Here is a 12922-nt window from a genome sequence, read left to right as displayed (position 1 = left end):
CTGGCCTTCCTGTCTGTTGATAATAAGGACTAGGAAGTTTTTGACACAGAGATTAAAATTTGAAGATGAAAGAATCTGTAGTCTATTTTCTTTTTCTACTTTTATTTATTTTTTTTATGTTATGTTAGTCATCATACAGTACTTCATTAGTTTTTGATGTAGTGTTCCATGAAAAACTGTTTTTTTCTCCCAATATAGAAAAGTTCAGTTATTCACTTAAAAGCTTTAAAATTTTAAATAATACATAATATGACAAAAATAATGAGTTAAAAAAAAAAGGAGTAGAAATTGCCTAGGCAGTAGCCATCAGGGGAGCTCAACGAGGCGTTTGCTTTGTTTCCCGGCAGACACGCTCCCTCTCTCAAGAGCGCTACCTCGAGCCCCACGTAGGCTCAAGTCATGAGGATGGGAAGTAGGTTCCCCCAGTGGGTCGCTAAGAGTGATAGCAAGCAGGGCCACTTCTATGTCGCCTCAGTTCCTGGCTCCATATATTCCATCCATCAGAGACACGTACCACATAATGTCGTTAATTTAGGGTGCATACTGCATGTTAGAGAATGTGCTTTATTCCCGCTGGGGATCGGCTCTACTGGCACCTCAGCTATGTGTTCAGAAGGTTTTTTCCATTTCCTTATCAGGTCAACAATGTCTGGGTTGTATGACCTGTAATAGGACCAGTTGGTATCCTGGTCACATGCCCACTGTCACCCCTCCTTTACTGTAAGTGGGTGTCTAGGCCCAGTGCCATATTGTACAGGATACCATATGAGTCAGACTTTGCAAGCCCTCAGATACTCGTATTAGGTGACATCTCAGGGGCAAAAAAGTCAAACTCATGCCCAGAATACATGTCAATGCTTGTCAAGATGAATCCCTGTCCTTTTTGGGGTAGAAGAGATCCCATATAATCAACTTGCCACAAGGGGCTAGTTGGTCTCCTGGAGGCACAGGGGCTCAGTGTTGGAATCCTGTGCTGTCAGTGTAGACGTTCAGCAGCAGAAGTATCGAGTTCAACCTTAGTGAGGGACAACCCAAGCTGTTGGGCAGGCATAGTCTCTGTCTCTGCCACCTTGGCTACTCGGTGTATGCCCCCCATGGGGCTGGCATGGAAAATGAGGTCAAGAGAGGGTGCTGATAAGAAAGGACCAACTGGCCGAGTGATTCTGTCAACCGCATTAAGTGCTTCTTCCATGACGGGCACTCCCTAATGGGCTTTAATATGTGATACAAAGATCACCCTTCACGCCTGCTTCCATTGGGCCCGCCCACACATCTCCTCCCCAGAGCTCCTTGTCCCTCATTTCCAGTATTTCTCCTGCCAGGTGCATGACCAAGCAGCCAAGCCATTCGCCATTCCCCAAGAGTCGTCCATATTCTTACTTCAGGCCACTCCTCTTTCCACACAGAGTGAGTCACCTGGTGGCCCGCCCCCTGGGAGCACTGCTCTTGGCTGCTGTCTTTCAGGCCTCCTCCTGGATGGCACTGTAATTCAGGTGCCATCCAGGTTTGGCTCGCACACACCTACCAGGTTAACCCAACCATGAACCGAGCTCAGCTCTTTCCTCCTCTGTCACTGGTCCTAAGGGAACCTGCTGGCCCCCTGCAGCCACAAGTGTGAGCAGGGGGAAGGTCACCCACGAAACAACAGCAGACATGAGAGTCTGAGCCACCTGCTCAAGCAGCTTGCTCATGTCCTCTGGCACTACCCATGCCCACCCACAGATGTCCCACTCCCATCTCATTTTGGATTGCTGTTGGCTTCTCCAGTGTTTGCCTTGGTGGGCCAGACAGAACCCAGCTCCTGATGGCCAGTCTCTGTCTCTACCAGTAACATGCCAAGAGCTATTTTTTCGATGGTGGAGATGGCATGGTCTTATTCTAGAACCCTAGAGGTCTGTATTGTGACTCTCCTATTAAGAGAATGACAACGGTTCCTTTCATAAATTCCTCTGACATCATAAAGACACCAGGTCATACAGCCCAGAAAACAGGGATCTTGCATCTTGGACCTTCTGCAGAGTATTCTCATGTCTGGGCTCTACCGAAAGCTGAATGCCTTCTAGGTCATCAGGTAAATGGATCGGAGCTATATCCCCAAGTATGAAACATACTGCCTCCAGAACCCAGAGAGGCTTAGTAGGTGTTGTGCTTACTTCTCAGGACTAGAGAATGAGAGATGTAATAATCTGTCCTTTACTTTGAAGAGAATCTCCCAGCCGTGTGCCAGACCACTGGACCCCTAAAAGTGTTTCAGATATGGTGGGCTCTTAAATATTTGCAGGATTTATCTCCCACTGGCTATAGTCTATGCATCTTACTAATGCCTCCAATATACTTGCCACTTCTTGTTAATCCCAGGTAAGATTATCAAAATAGTGTTAATATCCAGATGGTCCAGGTCCCTTTAGACTTTATTATGACAGAGGGCAGAAGAGGTCATGCAGCCCTGGGCCAAGACATAAATGTATACTATTGTCCATCTCAGGTGAATGTGAACTGCTTCCCCAATAGGTATGGAAAAAAATGCATTTTCCACATCAACAGCTACATACCCCATACCTGAGGCCATTCTAATCTGTCTAGCACAAATGCCACTTCTGGCAAAATAATTGCAACTGGGACTCCCACTTGGTTGGGTTTTCAGGAGTTCCCTGTCATCCACCAGGACACATGTGGGTTTTGTAGAGGCCAAAGTGGTGGGTTAAATGAGGACATGATGGAGATAACCACCCGGGCAATATTTATGTCTTCAAGAATGACACTAATTTATGACATTTCCTCCTTTCAGGAAGCAATATTGGTTTTTATTTACTGTTTGGCCAGAAGGGGAGGGAAGATTCAGGGACCACCTGGTCATTCCTATTCCAGTAGCTCTTACCAAACATGCTAAGGAACCAATGCTGTGGTTCTGCCAATGACCGAGTCTATTCCAATTACACCTTCATGGCTCAGAGAAATACCCACTGGGTGACTCTGAGGACCCAGTGGACCCACTGTGAACCAAAGGGACTATACTGAAGCTTCAGCTTCCTGGGTGTCAATTTTCACACAGATCCTGTGTCCAAAAGTCCTTGACAAGTCTGAATATTCCCTTCTCCCCAGTGAATGATTACCCAGGTAAATGGCCATATGTACCTTTGAGGAAAAGCTGAAGAAATGATTGCCATTATATATTTGCTATGGCAATAGAGGGCCCTTTCTTCTGGAGACCTGACCTCTCCTTCAGTTGATGGGTCCCTGGTCTAAATACTGACTCAGGTCTAGAAACTAGGCAAGAAATAACTTTTTATTGGGGGCAACTGCCCTCAGCTTCCTGAGCATTCATCCATAATTTCTTTTGGTTGTATAGATCAAGGAATACCCATATTAGCTGCCCATCTTTTGTGCCCCTAGGGACTATGTTCTATTAACTATGTTTGTCATTCTCTGCAGGCCAGGCCCCCCCTGGCTACTACTTTGTCCTCACTACTCATAATAATTGTGCCTACCTTGCTTCTAATGATTAAGTGATGCCAGGTGGCCTGTCTTATTTGGGGATCCTACCATCCCTACTGCTATCAGGGAGTGAGATTCTGTAAGAGGATCTCCCATGGTCAGCCCTAGCCTACAGAGGACAGCCCCCGCTGAGTTTCTCAACAATGCTGCTGATGAGGATATAGTCCTTGTCATTTTCATCAAGGAGGGTTGGGTTGGGGGAGGGGGTCCCTTGGCCTTCTTAGAGAACAGTCAGTGGTGGGTTTTCTAGCCTTACACAGTCAATCTGCTCCAGCATGCTCACTTCTTTAGTCTTTCCATCCATTTGTCCACTGTCTACCATAGCAGTTCTGGAACTTCTACTTTGCTGCGTATAAGGTCTTCACTTTCTCCAAGCTTCCAGGAGTCCCCCAGGCAGCATGCTAGCACCGTCCTCCAGGGTCCTCATCCTGTGGTGAGATCCTGAACAAGAAAATAGTGCTTCCATAGCAAACCTCTCTAACACCTGAGATACTACACCTGAGAACATTTCCTTCCATCAATATCCCATCTCATCTCACAGCCGGGGAGAGGTTTAACAACTGAACTGTGGCCACGCACCAGGGTCAATTAGCGCATCCCCCACCAGAGAGGGGTTCCTGCTTACCAGCTGGCTGGCCGGTGATCCAGCTTCCAGTTCCTATTTTAATGTGTGCTTCCTTGCAGCCCTTCCCATACCAAGTGTTGTATGCGGAAACAGACTTTGAGGTGGAGATTTGCCTGCAGGTGATTTACTAAGAAGTGTCCTTGGAAAAAAAAATAATAAAAAAAAAGTGTCCTTGGGAGGGTGTGAGGAAGGAAGATGAGGCAGAACTTGATGTTCCTTCAGCAGCAATGCAGCTGCACTGGGCCTTAGCCCAACCCCCCAAGAGCTCAGGAGCAGAGATGGCCATCAGAGATGTCCCACATTGAGGCAAGAGGACCAGATCTTTATATACCACCTTGCCCAGTCCCTGGACGTGGGCCGCCTGTGGAGAGGGGACACAACCTCAGGGGCGCCACTCCATTTCAGGGCAGTGCCTGCACGGGGACACACAGAAGCACCATCAGTAGCAATGCCTCCAGCAGCTGGGGAATCCGTGCCTTTGTCCACAAGGACCATCTGACCACTTGATGATGACATTTCACCCGAGCCCCCAAACTGGCACAATTATGGGCATCTCTGAAACCTCTCTATAAAAATTTGACCTGCACCCCCATGCCTCAGTGTGTGACAGTTGGACAAGGAGAGGTCTGGTCACTGACTGTCTTCACTCCTGCAGCCATCACCCTCGTGGATATGACGGTCACAGGAAAGAAGGGGCAGGGTCGGGGGGGGGAACAGAGGGTACGTTTCTCTTTCATCTTTGGTTGGAAGATCTGTTCTTGGAAATGATGCCATATTACTGGTTCTCAACCTCAAATCACAACTTAAAGCAGAGTGGCCAAGTATTTACCAAAACTTCGCAAAGCGTTCTTAGACTATTGGCCCATTTGCCCAACTGCCCACTGGACGTGGGGCAGGGCAGGAAATGAGCAGAACTGCTGGAGAGAAGAGTTGTTCAGTGAGAAAGTCACCCTTGCAGACACACACACACATTCACACACACACAAATGCTATTCTACACTCACACCCAACAACAGGAGGGGAGGGCATCCCCTGGCAATAGAGAAGGAATTATATTTGCGGAATATCTTTTCTATAACACCAGCACACCAGGTGCGTTAAATACACTAGTTCAGTCAAACCTCCAAACTCTGTAAAGAAGGCCTTACCTTTCAGAGGCGGAGAACACTAGGGCTCAGGGTGGTTAATGACCTGTCCAAGGTAATGCAGCTGGTAAGCAGAAGAGCCTACATTTGAGGGCAGGTCCATCTTACTCTGAAGCCCATGCTCTGTCTTCAAGCCAAGTTCCCCCAAAGATGTCCACTCTTGCAGAGATAACCTCGCTGCCTCATCTTCTCCCCTGTCTCCCAGAAGGCCACGCTGGGCCACGTGTGGTGTGCTATGGGCAAAATGTCCTCGTCCCCTAAAATGCACTTATATTTGCAATAAGAAAAGACCGGGAGTACCACAGGGCCCCAAATAGCCACTATAGTAACTAAAGCATAATATCCAGCGTTTTCTAGTCTTACAAACTAGAACACGCAAGTACTCAGAACTGGAAGTGTCCTCACTCTGTGATCTAGAATGGTTTTCCGGGTAACAGGGGAGTCTGCTTCTTTAAGAAATGTCATTTTTCTGTTAAGCTTTATGCAGTGTCCACACATACTTTCCTACCTCCTTAAATAGGGGTGATAAATTATAGAGCATTGATTAATGTTTATTATATAATAATGATTCCCAGGGTTCCTTGAGCTAAATGACCCAGACTGTTTGCTTTTGGAGTTCACACGTGTCAGCTTCTTATAGTTCCTCTGTCTCCTCTCGTGATGGTGGTCACCTCTGACTGGTGTGACTGTTCTAGATCAACCTTTGCTTCGCTGCTTCTACATAGAGCAGGCCTGGAAACTGAATAACCAGGCTTACAGGAGTTGCGTGTGAGGTAACACTAACTAGATTCTAAGGGAGCGACTGAGAGTCTATTCTCTGAGAAATCTATGAAAAGTTAGTGCATTTATTCATTTCACAGTGAGGCCTCCAGCACTTGCTATGGACCACCATGGGCTGGGGACACAGCAGGAAGCAAAAGAAAGAAAAATCACTTCCTTTGTGAAGTTTACATTCTATTGGGACCAAGGACATTGGCTGCATCTATTCTAAATATGCACAGGCCACTTTTGCCCCTTTGCCAGCTCTGTCCTGTGTCCCACGTGGATGGGACTGAGAGACAGCTGCGTGGCCCGCAGGTGAGGTCTCACTGTCCCGTCGGCGGCATGCACACAAAATCTGCAGCACTGATGGGGCACAAAGCTAACAGAGAACCGTTAGTTCCAGAATTCCAACACATTGTGGATTAAAAAGGCTTTTGTGGGCTGGTCTGGGAACCTAGCCACCACCCATACCTCTGTTTCTATAGGAAAATACATTCCGAGTTCCAGACAGCTGACTTTCAGATGAACTTTTGGAACAGAACTCATTTGTAAGTCTGGGACTGCCTGTACTTCTCCATAAATACTCCAAATAACCAGGCCATATTTGACCTAAGGGTTAGAAATGAGAATGTCTGGATACCACCCAGCATCCCCATTAACTAGCTCAGATGCCCCGGGGCAAGTACCAAATCTCTCTGAATTCTGACCCATATATATTGGGTTTCATGAAGATTTTATTGAAGAGGCAGGGGTTCTGCTTTAAAAAAAAAAAAGTTTGAAAAGCACTATGTAAAAGAATCAATAAATATTCTTGCAATGAATGAATAAATAAGTGAATGAAATGAGTGAAAGAAAAGTTCATTCACATTCCCAATACACCTTGAGCAATGTCCCAAAATGAAGAACATTTCCTTAAGAACTGTTTTCTCTTTTTGTCCTTTTATGGTGGCTTCTGACCCAAAGTCCAAATGTTTGTGAAAGAAAGAATGGTTGTCCTCACTCCTGGGGATCCCAACTGAGACTTTGGGCTTCAGCAGGACTCAAAGGAGAGAGTTATGTATGGGAGGTCATCTGATGCATTATGAGGGCCCAGAACAGTTGGCAATCTCCAAGGGGTGTGCACTTTTTGGTGAAAGAGGAAGAAAATGTGGGATGTGAGAAGAAAATCAAACCAAGAACGAGACTCGAAAATAACCATTCCCCTCCTCCCCCACCCTACCTGCCTCCAGGGCCGGGACCAGGTACAGTTCCACCTGCCTTCCCCGGACAGGCAGGGCAGTGCTGGGAAGGGTGGGAGGGGTGGCCAGCCTGTGCATTTCTAGGCCAGGCAGCTGTTAAAGCCCCCAACCTGGGATTCCAAGGTCACGTTCAGCCCGGATGGTCTTTCTCCCACCTTCCCTCTTCTTCAGGCCCCCACCGCTCGCCTTACCTGCTCTTCTCCAAAGAAAAATGGCTTCGGGCGAAGGCAGGAACACCAGGCCTTTCTTCGTGCAAACAACACTAATGGGGAACTCGGCAAAGAAAGTGCAGGAGACCAGAGGAGCTGTCACCACACGTGCCAGGAGGGGAGATTTATGCTGATGACCAGGATGTGGACATACCAGTGAATTATCCTTTTGTGCCAAGGTAAATTGGACAAGGGAAAAAAATTTGTGTCAAGGAGGCGGAGCCTGGGCTTGGCTATAAGCCTCCCAGCACCTGGGGAAGAGATCCTCCCCTACATTCTCGTAATTGCAAAACTATCCGGAGCCGGTGATTCTCACAGCTCCCCTGCACAAGAATAACTAGCAGGGCGTGAGGACTTTGTAAGCCCAGCATCTTACTTGCATTAACTCATTTAACCCTCTAAAACCCTATGAGGTCGGGACTATGACTCTGCCCCTGTCAGAGATGAGTACACTGTGGCACAAGGAGGTTAAGTAACTTGTCCGAGATCCCACACCTAGGAAGTGACTAAGCAAAGATAGGAGCCTAAGTAATTGGACTCGAGAGCACGCACCCTTCCCTGCCAAACCACTTGTACTATAACTGCAGAAAGTCCACGGAAAACCTCAAAGCGAGGGATGGTGGTACATCCCCTCTCTCCTTAAGGAAAGACACTTCCAAGCTCCCCTACATGGCCCATGCCAGCATTCAAGGACAAAGACAGCAAGGACTTTTACAAACAAGAAATGTGCCCTGCTTGGTCACACAAGAGAAACTCAATATCTTCTATGGGTGCTTTAAAAAAAATAAAAGATTTATTTATTTGAGAGGAGGGGAGGGGCAGAGGGAAAGAGAGCGGGGGAATCTCAAACAGACTCCCCGCTGAGCATGGAGCCCGATGTCGGGCTCGATCCCATGACCCTGAGATCATGACCTGAGCTGAAATCAAGAGTCAGACACTTAACTGAATGAGCCACCCAGGCGCCCCTCTCCAATAGGTTCTTAGCAGCCCGTAGGAAAAGACCAGAAACAGAGGAACCCAGGGATTCTGGATGCTTTTTATTTGTAAACTTTTCGGGGGTAACCACTATAAAAATTGTGGTATATTTTCCTCCATCTTTCTCTATGCATTTACAAATGTATCCATAGATTCACAGAGCTATGTATACTCTGTAAGGACTGAAGGGTAACAGACCATGTCCAGCCCACGTCTCAGCTCTTCTTCAAGGAGAGGAGGAGGCAAGGACATGAGAATGAGCATCAGAAGCCAGGGCTCCGGTCTCAGAGTTGAGTCTAACTACACGGACCCCAGCAGCCCTCCCAGCAGCAATACCCCGCGAACCAGATTGCCATAGTCGTCGAACTTCACCGCAGGCCCCGGATGTGAGCGTGGCTGGCTTTAGCGACAGAACGCCTTTCCAGCCTCTTTGCTACCCTGTGGGTTCTACAGGTGCCCCCACTGCTGGGACCCCACCATGCCCCTCCCAGGCCAGGCCCTGGTGTGAAGAGCATTCTTTTCTTCTTTGTTTTAACAGCTTTATCGTGATACAACTCATATACCATACTTTTCATCCCTTTAAAGTATGAAATTCGATGGTTTTAGTATATGTGCAGATATATGTCTCCATCATCCTACAGTCTATTTTAGAACATTTCCATCATCTTGACAAGAAACCCCGTGTCCGTGAGCTACAACCCAAACCCTCCTGCCTCTCCCTCTCCCCCGACTCCTGCCTCTCTCTCCACCATTTGCTTTGACTTGGACCTTTCAGGTGGATGGAAATCCTGATCCAGAAAAGAAATGCTCTTCTTCATGTGAATCTCAGCATCTTTTCCACCCAGAGAGAGGAAGTGACTAAAAAGTCATCCTTTGTAAGGGACCCAAGAAGCTGGTCAGATGAGAAGACAGAGCAGTTGCCACATCCCTGTGCAGACCTTCCAGCCAAGCAGACAGACCGGCCTTGGGGAGCAGAGGGGGGAAGCCGGGGGCTGATAACCCTGGCCCCCCACTTTCTTCCCCTTCAAATTACCAGCTCCCCTCCAAGCAAGGCCTTCCATACTTCTTACACACAACTCAAGCAAGACTTTTTAGCTTTTTCCTCTCAAAGCTCTGTATCGTTTGCACAGCACGAAATTCTGTGAGAAAGAAAAACCTGGAGTAGTTAAAACCGGGTTCTCCACTGGTTTGGGGGCGCCCTGAGAGTGGCTGGAGGGAAGACGCGACCATCCAACAAGCCAAGTGTGAGAGGGGAGGTCAGGCTGTGAAGGAGCCATGGGGTCTGCTCCTGGGTCCCAGAGAGAGCCCTCCCTCCCCCCCACCCAGAAAACCCCCTTCTTCTTCCATCCCCGAAGGGCACCGCAGTACAGGGACTGGCCCCAGGCAGCGTGAGCCTTGGAACGGCACAAAAAGAACTCTGAACCCCCCTCTCACCTCTTCCCCGCAGGCCTCGGCAGCTTGCAAGTGACCCCGACTTCTGTACACGTGTGCTCATGTGTTATTACAAAGATATTGTCCACTACTCAAGATTGCTGCATTTCTGCTGTGCCCAATTATATAAGTATGAACTGTTTCTGCTGGGTGAGAAATAACTCTTTCTGTACCATGAGGGAGATCACCACCCCAGTCACCCCAGTCATGGCCCAGCGGCCCCCAGGGTCTCCCAGGAATGGAGCTTCTCTGTCTGGCTAACCATGTTATATGTTCCCATATTTTCACAATGACTTTGGTGTAAGAAGCAGGGACGCTACTGGGCCTTTCTGGGTCCATCCTGCTTTGCATGTGGAACCCGACAGGATGGAGTCCCCGGGAACATGATGTGGCCCCCGGTGCCCATGACCCTCGCAGACCCGACACGCCCTGTGCTCTGGCAGTCTGACTTACGAGCATCAGCCTCCAGATCTCAGGAAGGGAAGGTGTGGTAGCGTCTTAAGCAGATGGTGGGGTTCTCCAAAGCTGTCGGAAAGGAATGGAGGGTCAGGCGTGAGAGGGTTGAGAGGGACAAGGGGAACTGGAGAGCCGTGGGAGGGGTCCTAGGCGGGAGCTGTGTTGTGGGTGACCCTCAGGAGAGGCAGGATTCATGGTGATTTCCTGCCAAAAGCCCGACTCCAGCCGTAGACAGCTCACATGCTAGATATCAAAGGGTTCTCGATAACAAACGGACCTCCTGCCGAGGCTCAGAGAGGCAAGGCAGCTTTGGAACTCCAACGGTGTGGGGGGCAAGGAAAGAGACAGAGAGTGGGTGTCGTGTAAAGTTTACTCACAGGGCGGCCGGGCCCTGGTCGCTGGGATGCCCCCCGCGCCTCGCGGAGCAAGCTCCAGGCTCCCCGCCCCTTCCGCCCCGCCCCCGTCCCAGGAATGGAGGGCCGCTGGTCACACGCTGGCGGTGCTGATTCTACGGGAATCTGTGAAATGCTAGCTTGACATAGGGGGGTACCTCTCCCCCTTTTTTGTCTTTTCCCACTCCTTTTCAGAAACAGGACCTGGGCCTCCACGCCTCTGTTACACATATTGGTTCTGACAGCTCAAATTAATATGTCAGATGCTATGATCCTCGCTGGCGACAGGCCTTTTGACCCTATCAGCGCAATCTGCCTCCCTGATTGAAAATCTCTGCGCCTCAAATTGATTCAGAGTTTTATAAACATCCTGCAGCCACGATCCAAGGAAGCCACCGATGAAAAACCTGAGACAGCTTAATTTGCCCTGCTCCCGCCCGAGCCCCTCAAACCAGCAGGGTGGGACAAGCAACAAGGTTAAAAGGAAGGCCTTAGACCAGGCAACATTGTAAGCTAAGAGTCCCAGGGACACCACCCCCCCACTCCCCCACCCCCCCACCCCCGCCACCAACCGAGCTACCCACCCTTGCCCCGCCTGCCTCCTAAAGTGCAGCTGGAATGATACAGTAAGAGGGAACCGGATTAGGCATCAGAAGGCCTGGGTTGTCTGGCTCTGCTATTCACTAGCTGTGTGACCTTGGAAAACTTTCTTAACTTCTCTGAGCCTTGGTTTTCTCTTTGTAAAATGAACAATAACCACTCTGCTGTAAGGATGTGTAATAACAGGACTGCTGTAAGGATGGGGTGAGGTGATGCTTTTCTAAAGCACTGATGAAAAGCAGGGAATTGTGACTGGTTTTTTTAATACCCCAGGGAGAAGGAGGAAACGAAATTGGCAAAATGTTGATAATTGCAGATGCTGGGAGATAAGTACTAGGGAAGGATCCACTCTGCTTTTCTATCTAACTCTGTGTATGTTTGAAAATTTCCAAACTAAATCCTTTTAAACAATATACACGGAGCCATAAAGTACGTAAGTTTTAGAAGTGTGTGTGTGTTTGTGTGTGTTTGTGTGTGTGTGCATGTGCACGCACACGCACACGTGCACACAGAGAGACAAGAAATCATTCCCCAGTGAACCCTTCCCTTATCACACATTTAGGGGTCTTGAGAACCACCCATCAGAATGGAGTCAACTAAAAATGGTGATGAGATGAATTTGGATCAATGCAGACAGGTGTTTGTGATACACTGTTGGTTTAAAAAAAAAATAGGTCATACAACATACCAAGAAGGGACAATTCCCTGAAAAGGGATCCCAGTGGGAAGGGGCAGAGCTCTGTGCACAGGGATTCCCTGTCCGTGAGGATTCTTCCATGCAGAGCCCACCTGATGTCCTCCGCGTGCACCCAGCACCCTTGGGGGTCTCCAGCAGTCCCTGGGTGCTCACGATGATCGTCTGTCCGCTTCCCTGCCCACTCCGGCACAGCTCTGGAGCCCTCGGAGTGCAGGCACTGCGGTGTGTGGTGGAGACCTTGGTCACCAGCAGCCGACACATCACATGGCCCATTGCTGACGAAATCTGCAGGTTCACTCCTCACAACCACTCAGGCACTCTGCTGGTTTCTCCATGCCGGGACCGCCCTGCTCCCGCTTCCAGCACCCTCTATCCTGCTGCTGCTTTCCCTGCAGCATGGCCTTCTAGGCACAGTGACCCCCTGGGGACGTCAGTCCCATGACAGGAGCACACTAAGGGTGCTCAGAGGCCGCGGGGAGGGCTCCGGGCTCCTGCTTTTGCCTAGCAGGCCCAGCTGATTCTGAAAGGCACATATACTCTGGCCCAGCCTGACCGCCATCAGCAGGAGCGCGCCCTTGGCTTGTCAGCCTCTCAGTGGCTTCGGCAGCAGCAACAGAATGGCCCTCTCCCTGACAATAGCCGCCCCCTTCTCTGTTGATACTGCAAGGGAAGGGATGCAGAATTTTCTCCAAACTTCTCCAGGGCCTCAGGGAAACTCCTGCGGGCCCTCCTTCACCCCCACGGAGAGGTGATTCTTCATCCCTTCTACTCACACCTCCTGTGGCTGTCCCACCGGGTCGTGCTTGAGAGGGAGACAGCGAAGGCAGGAGAGAAAGAGAAAGGCAAGTCTGTCACTTTTGGTGACCCTACCAAAGGCACACCCACAGCAGGGCCCCA

General features: G+C 49.3%; 2 long non-coding RNA genes across 2 annotated transcripts; one reads left to right on the top strand and one right to left on the bottom strand.

The window, feature by feature from the left end:
* The first annotated feature begins 1956 nt into the window (after nt 1-1956).
* LOC113925281 lies at nt 1957-10022 on the top strand. The gene is made up of 3 exons (XR_003520967.2): nt 1957-2071; nt 7437-7653; nt 9897-10022. It is a non-coding gene; the product is annotated as an uncharacterized LOC113925281 (long non-coding RNA).
* On the bottom strand, nt 7505-12360 carry LOC113925282. The gene is made up of 3 exons (XR_003520968.2): nt 12118-12360; nt 10334-10405; nt 7505-7640 (listed from the first exon to the last, which is right to left on the bottom strand). It is a non-coding gene; the product is annotated as an uncharacterized LOC113925282 (long non-coding RNA).
* Nucleotides 12361-12922: the final 562 nt, after the last annotated feature.

The sequence above is a fragment of the Zalophus californianus genome, chromosome 2 (assembly GCF_009762305.2).
Source record: "Zalophus californianus isolate mZalCal1 chromosome 2, mZalCal1.pri.v2, whole genome shotgun sequence".
Classification (NCBI taxonomy): Eukaryota; Metazoa; Chordata; class Mammalia; order Carnivora; family Otariidae; genus Zalophus; species Zalophus californianus.
This window is presented reverse-complemented; position numbering and strand designations above follow the sequence as displayed.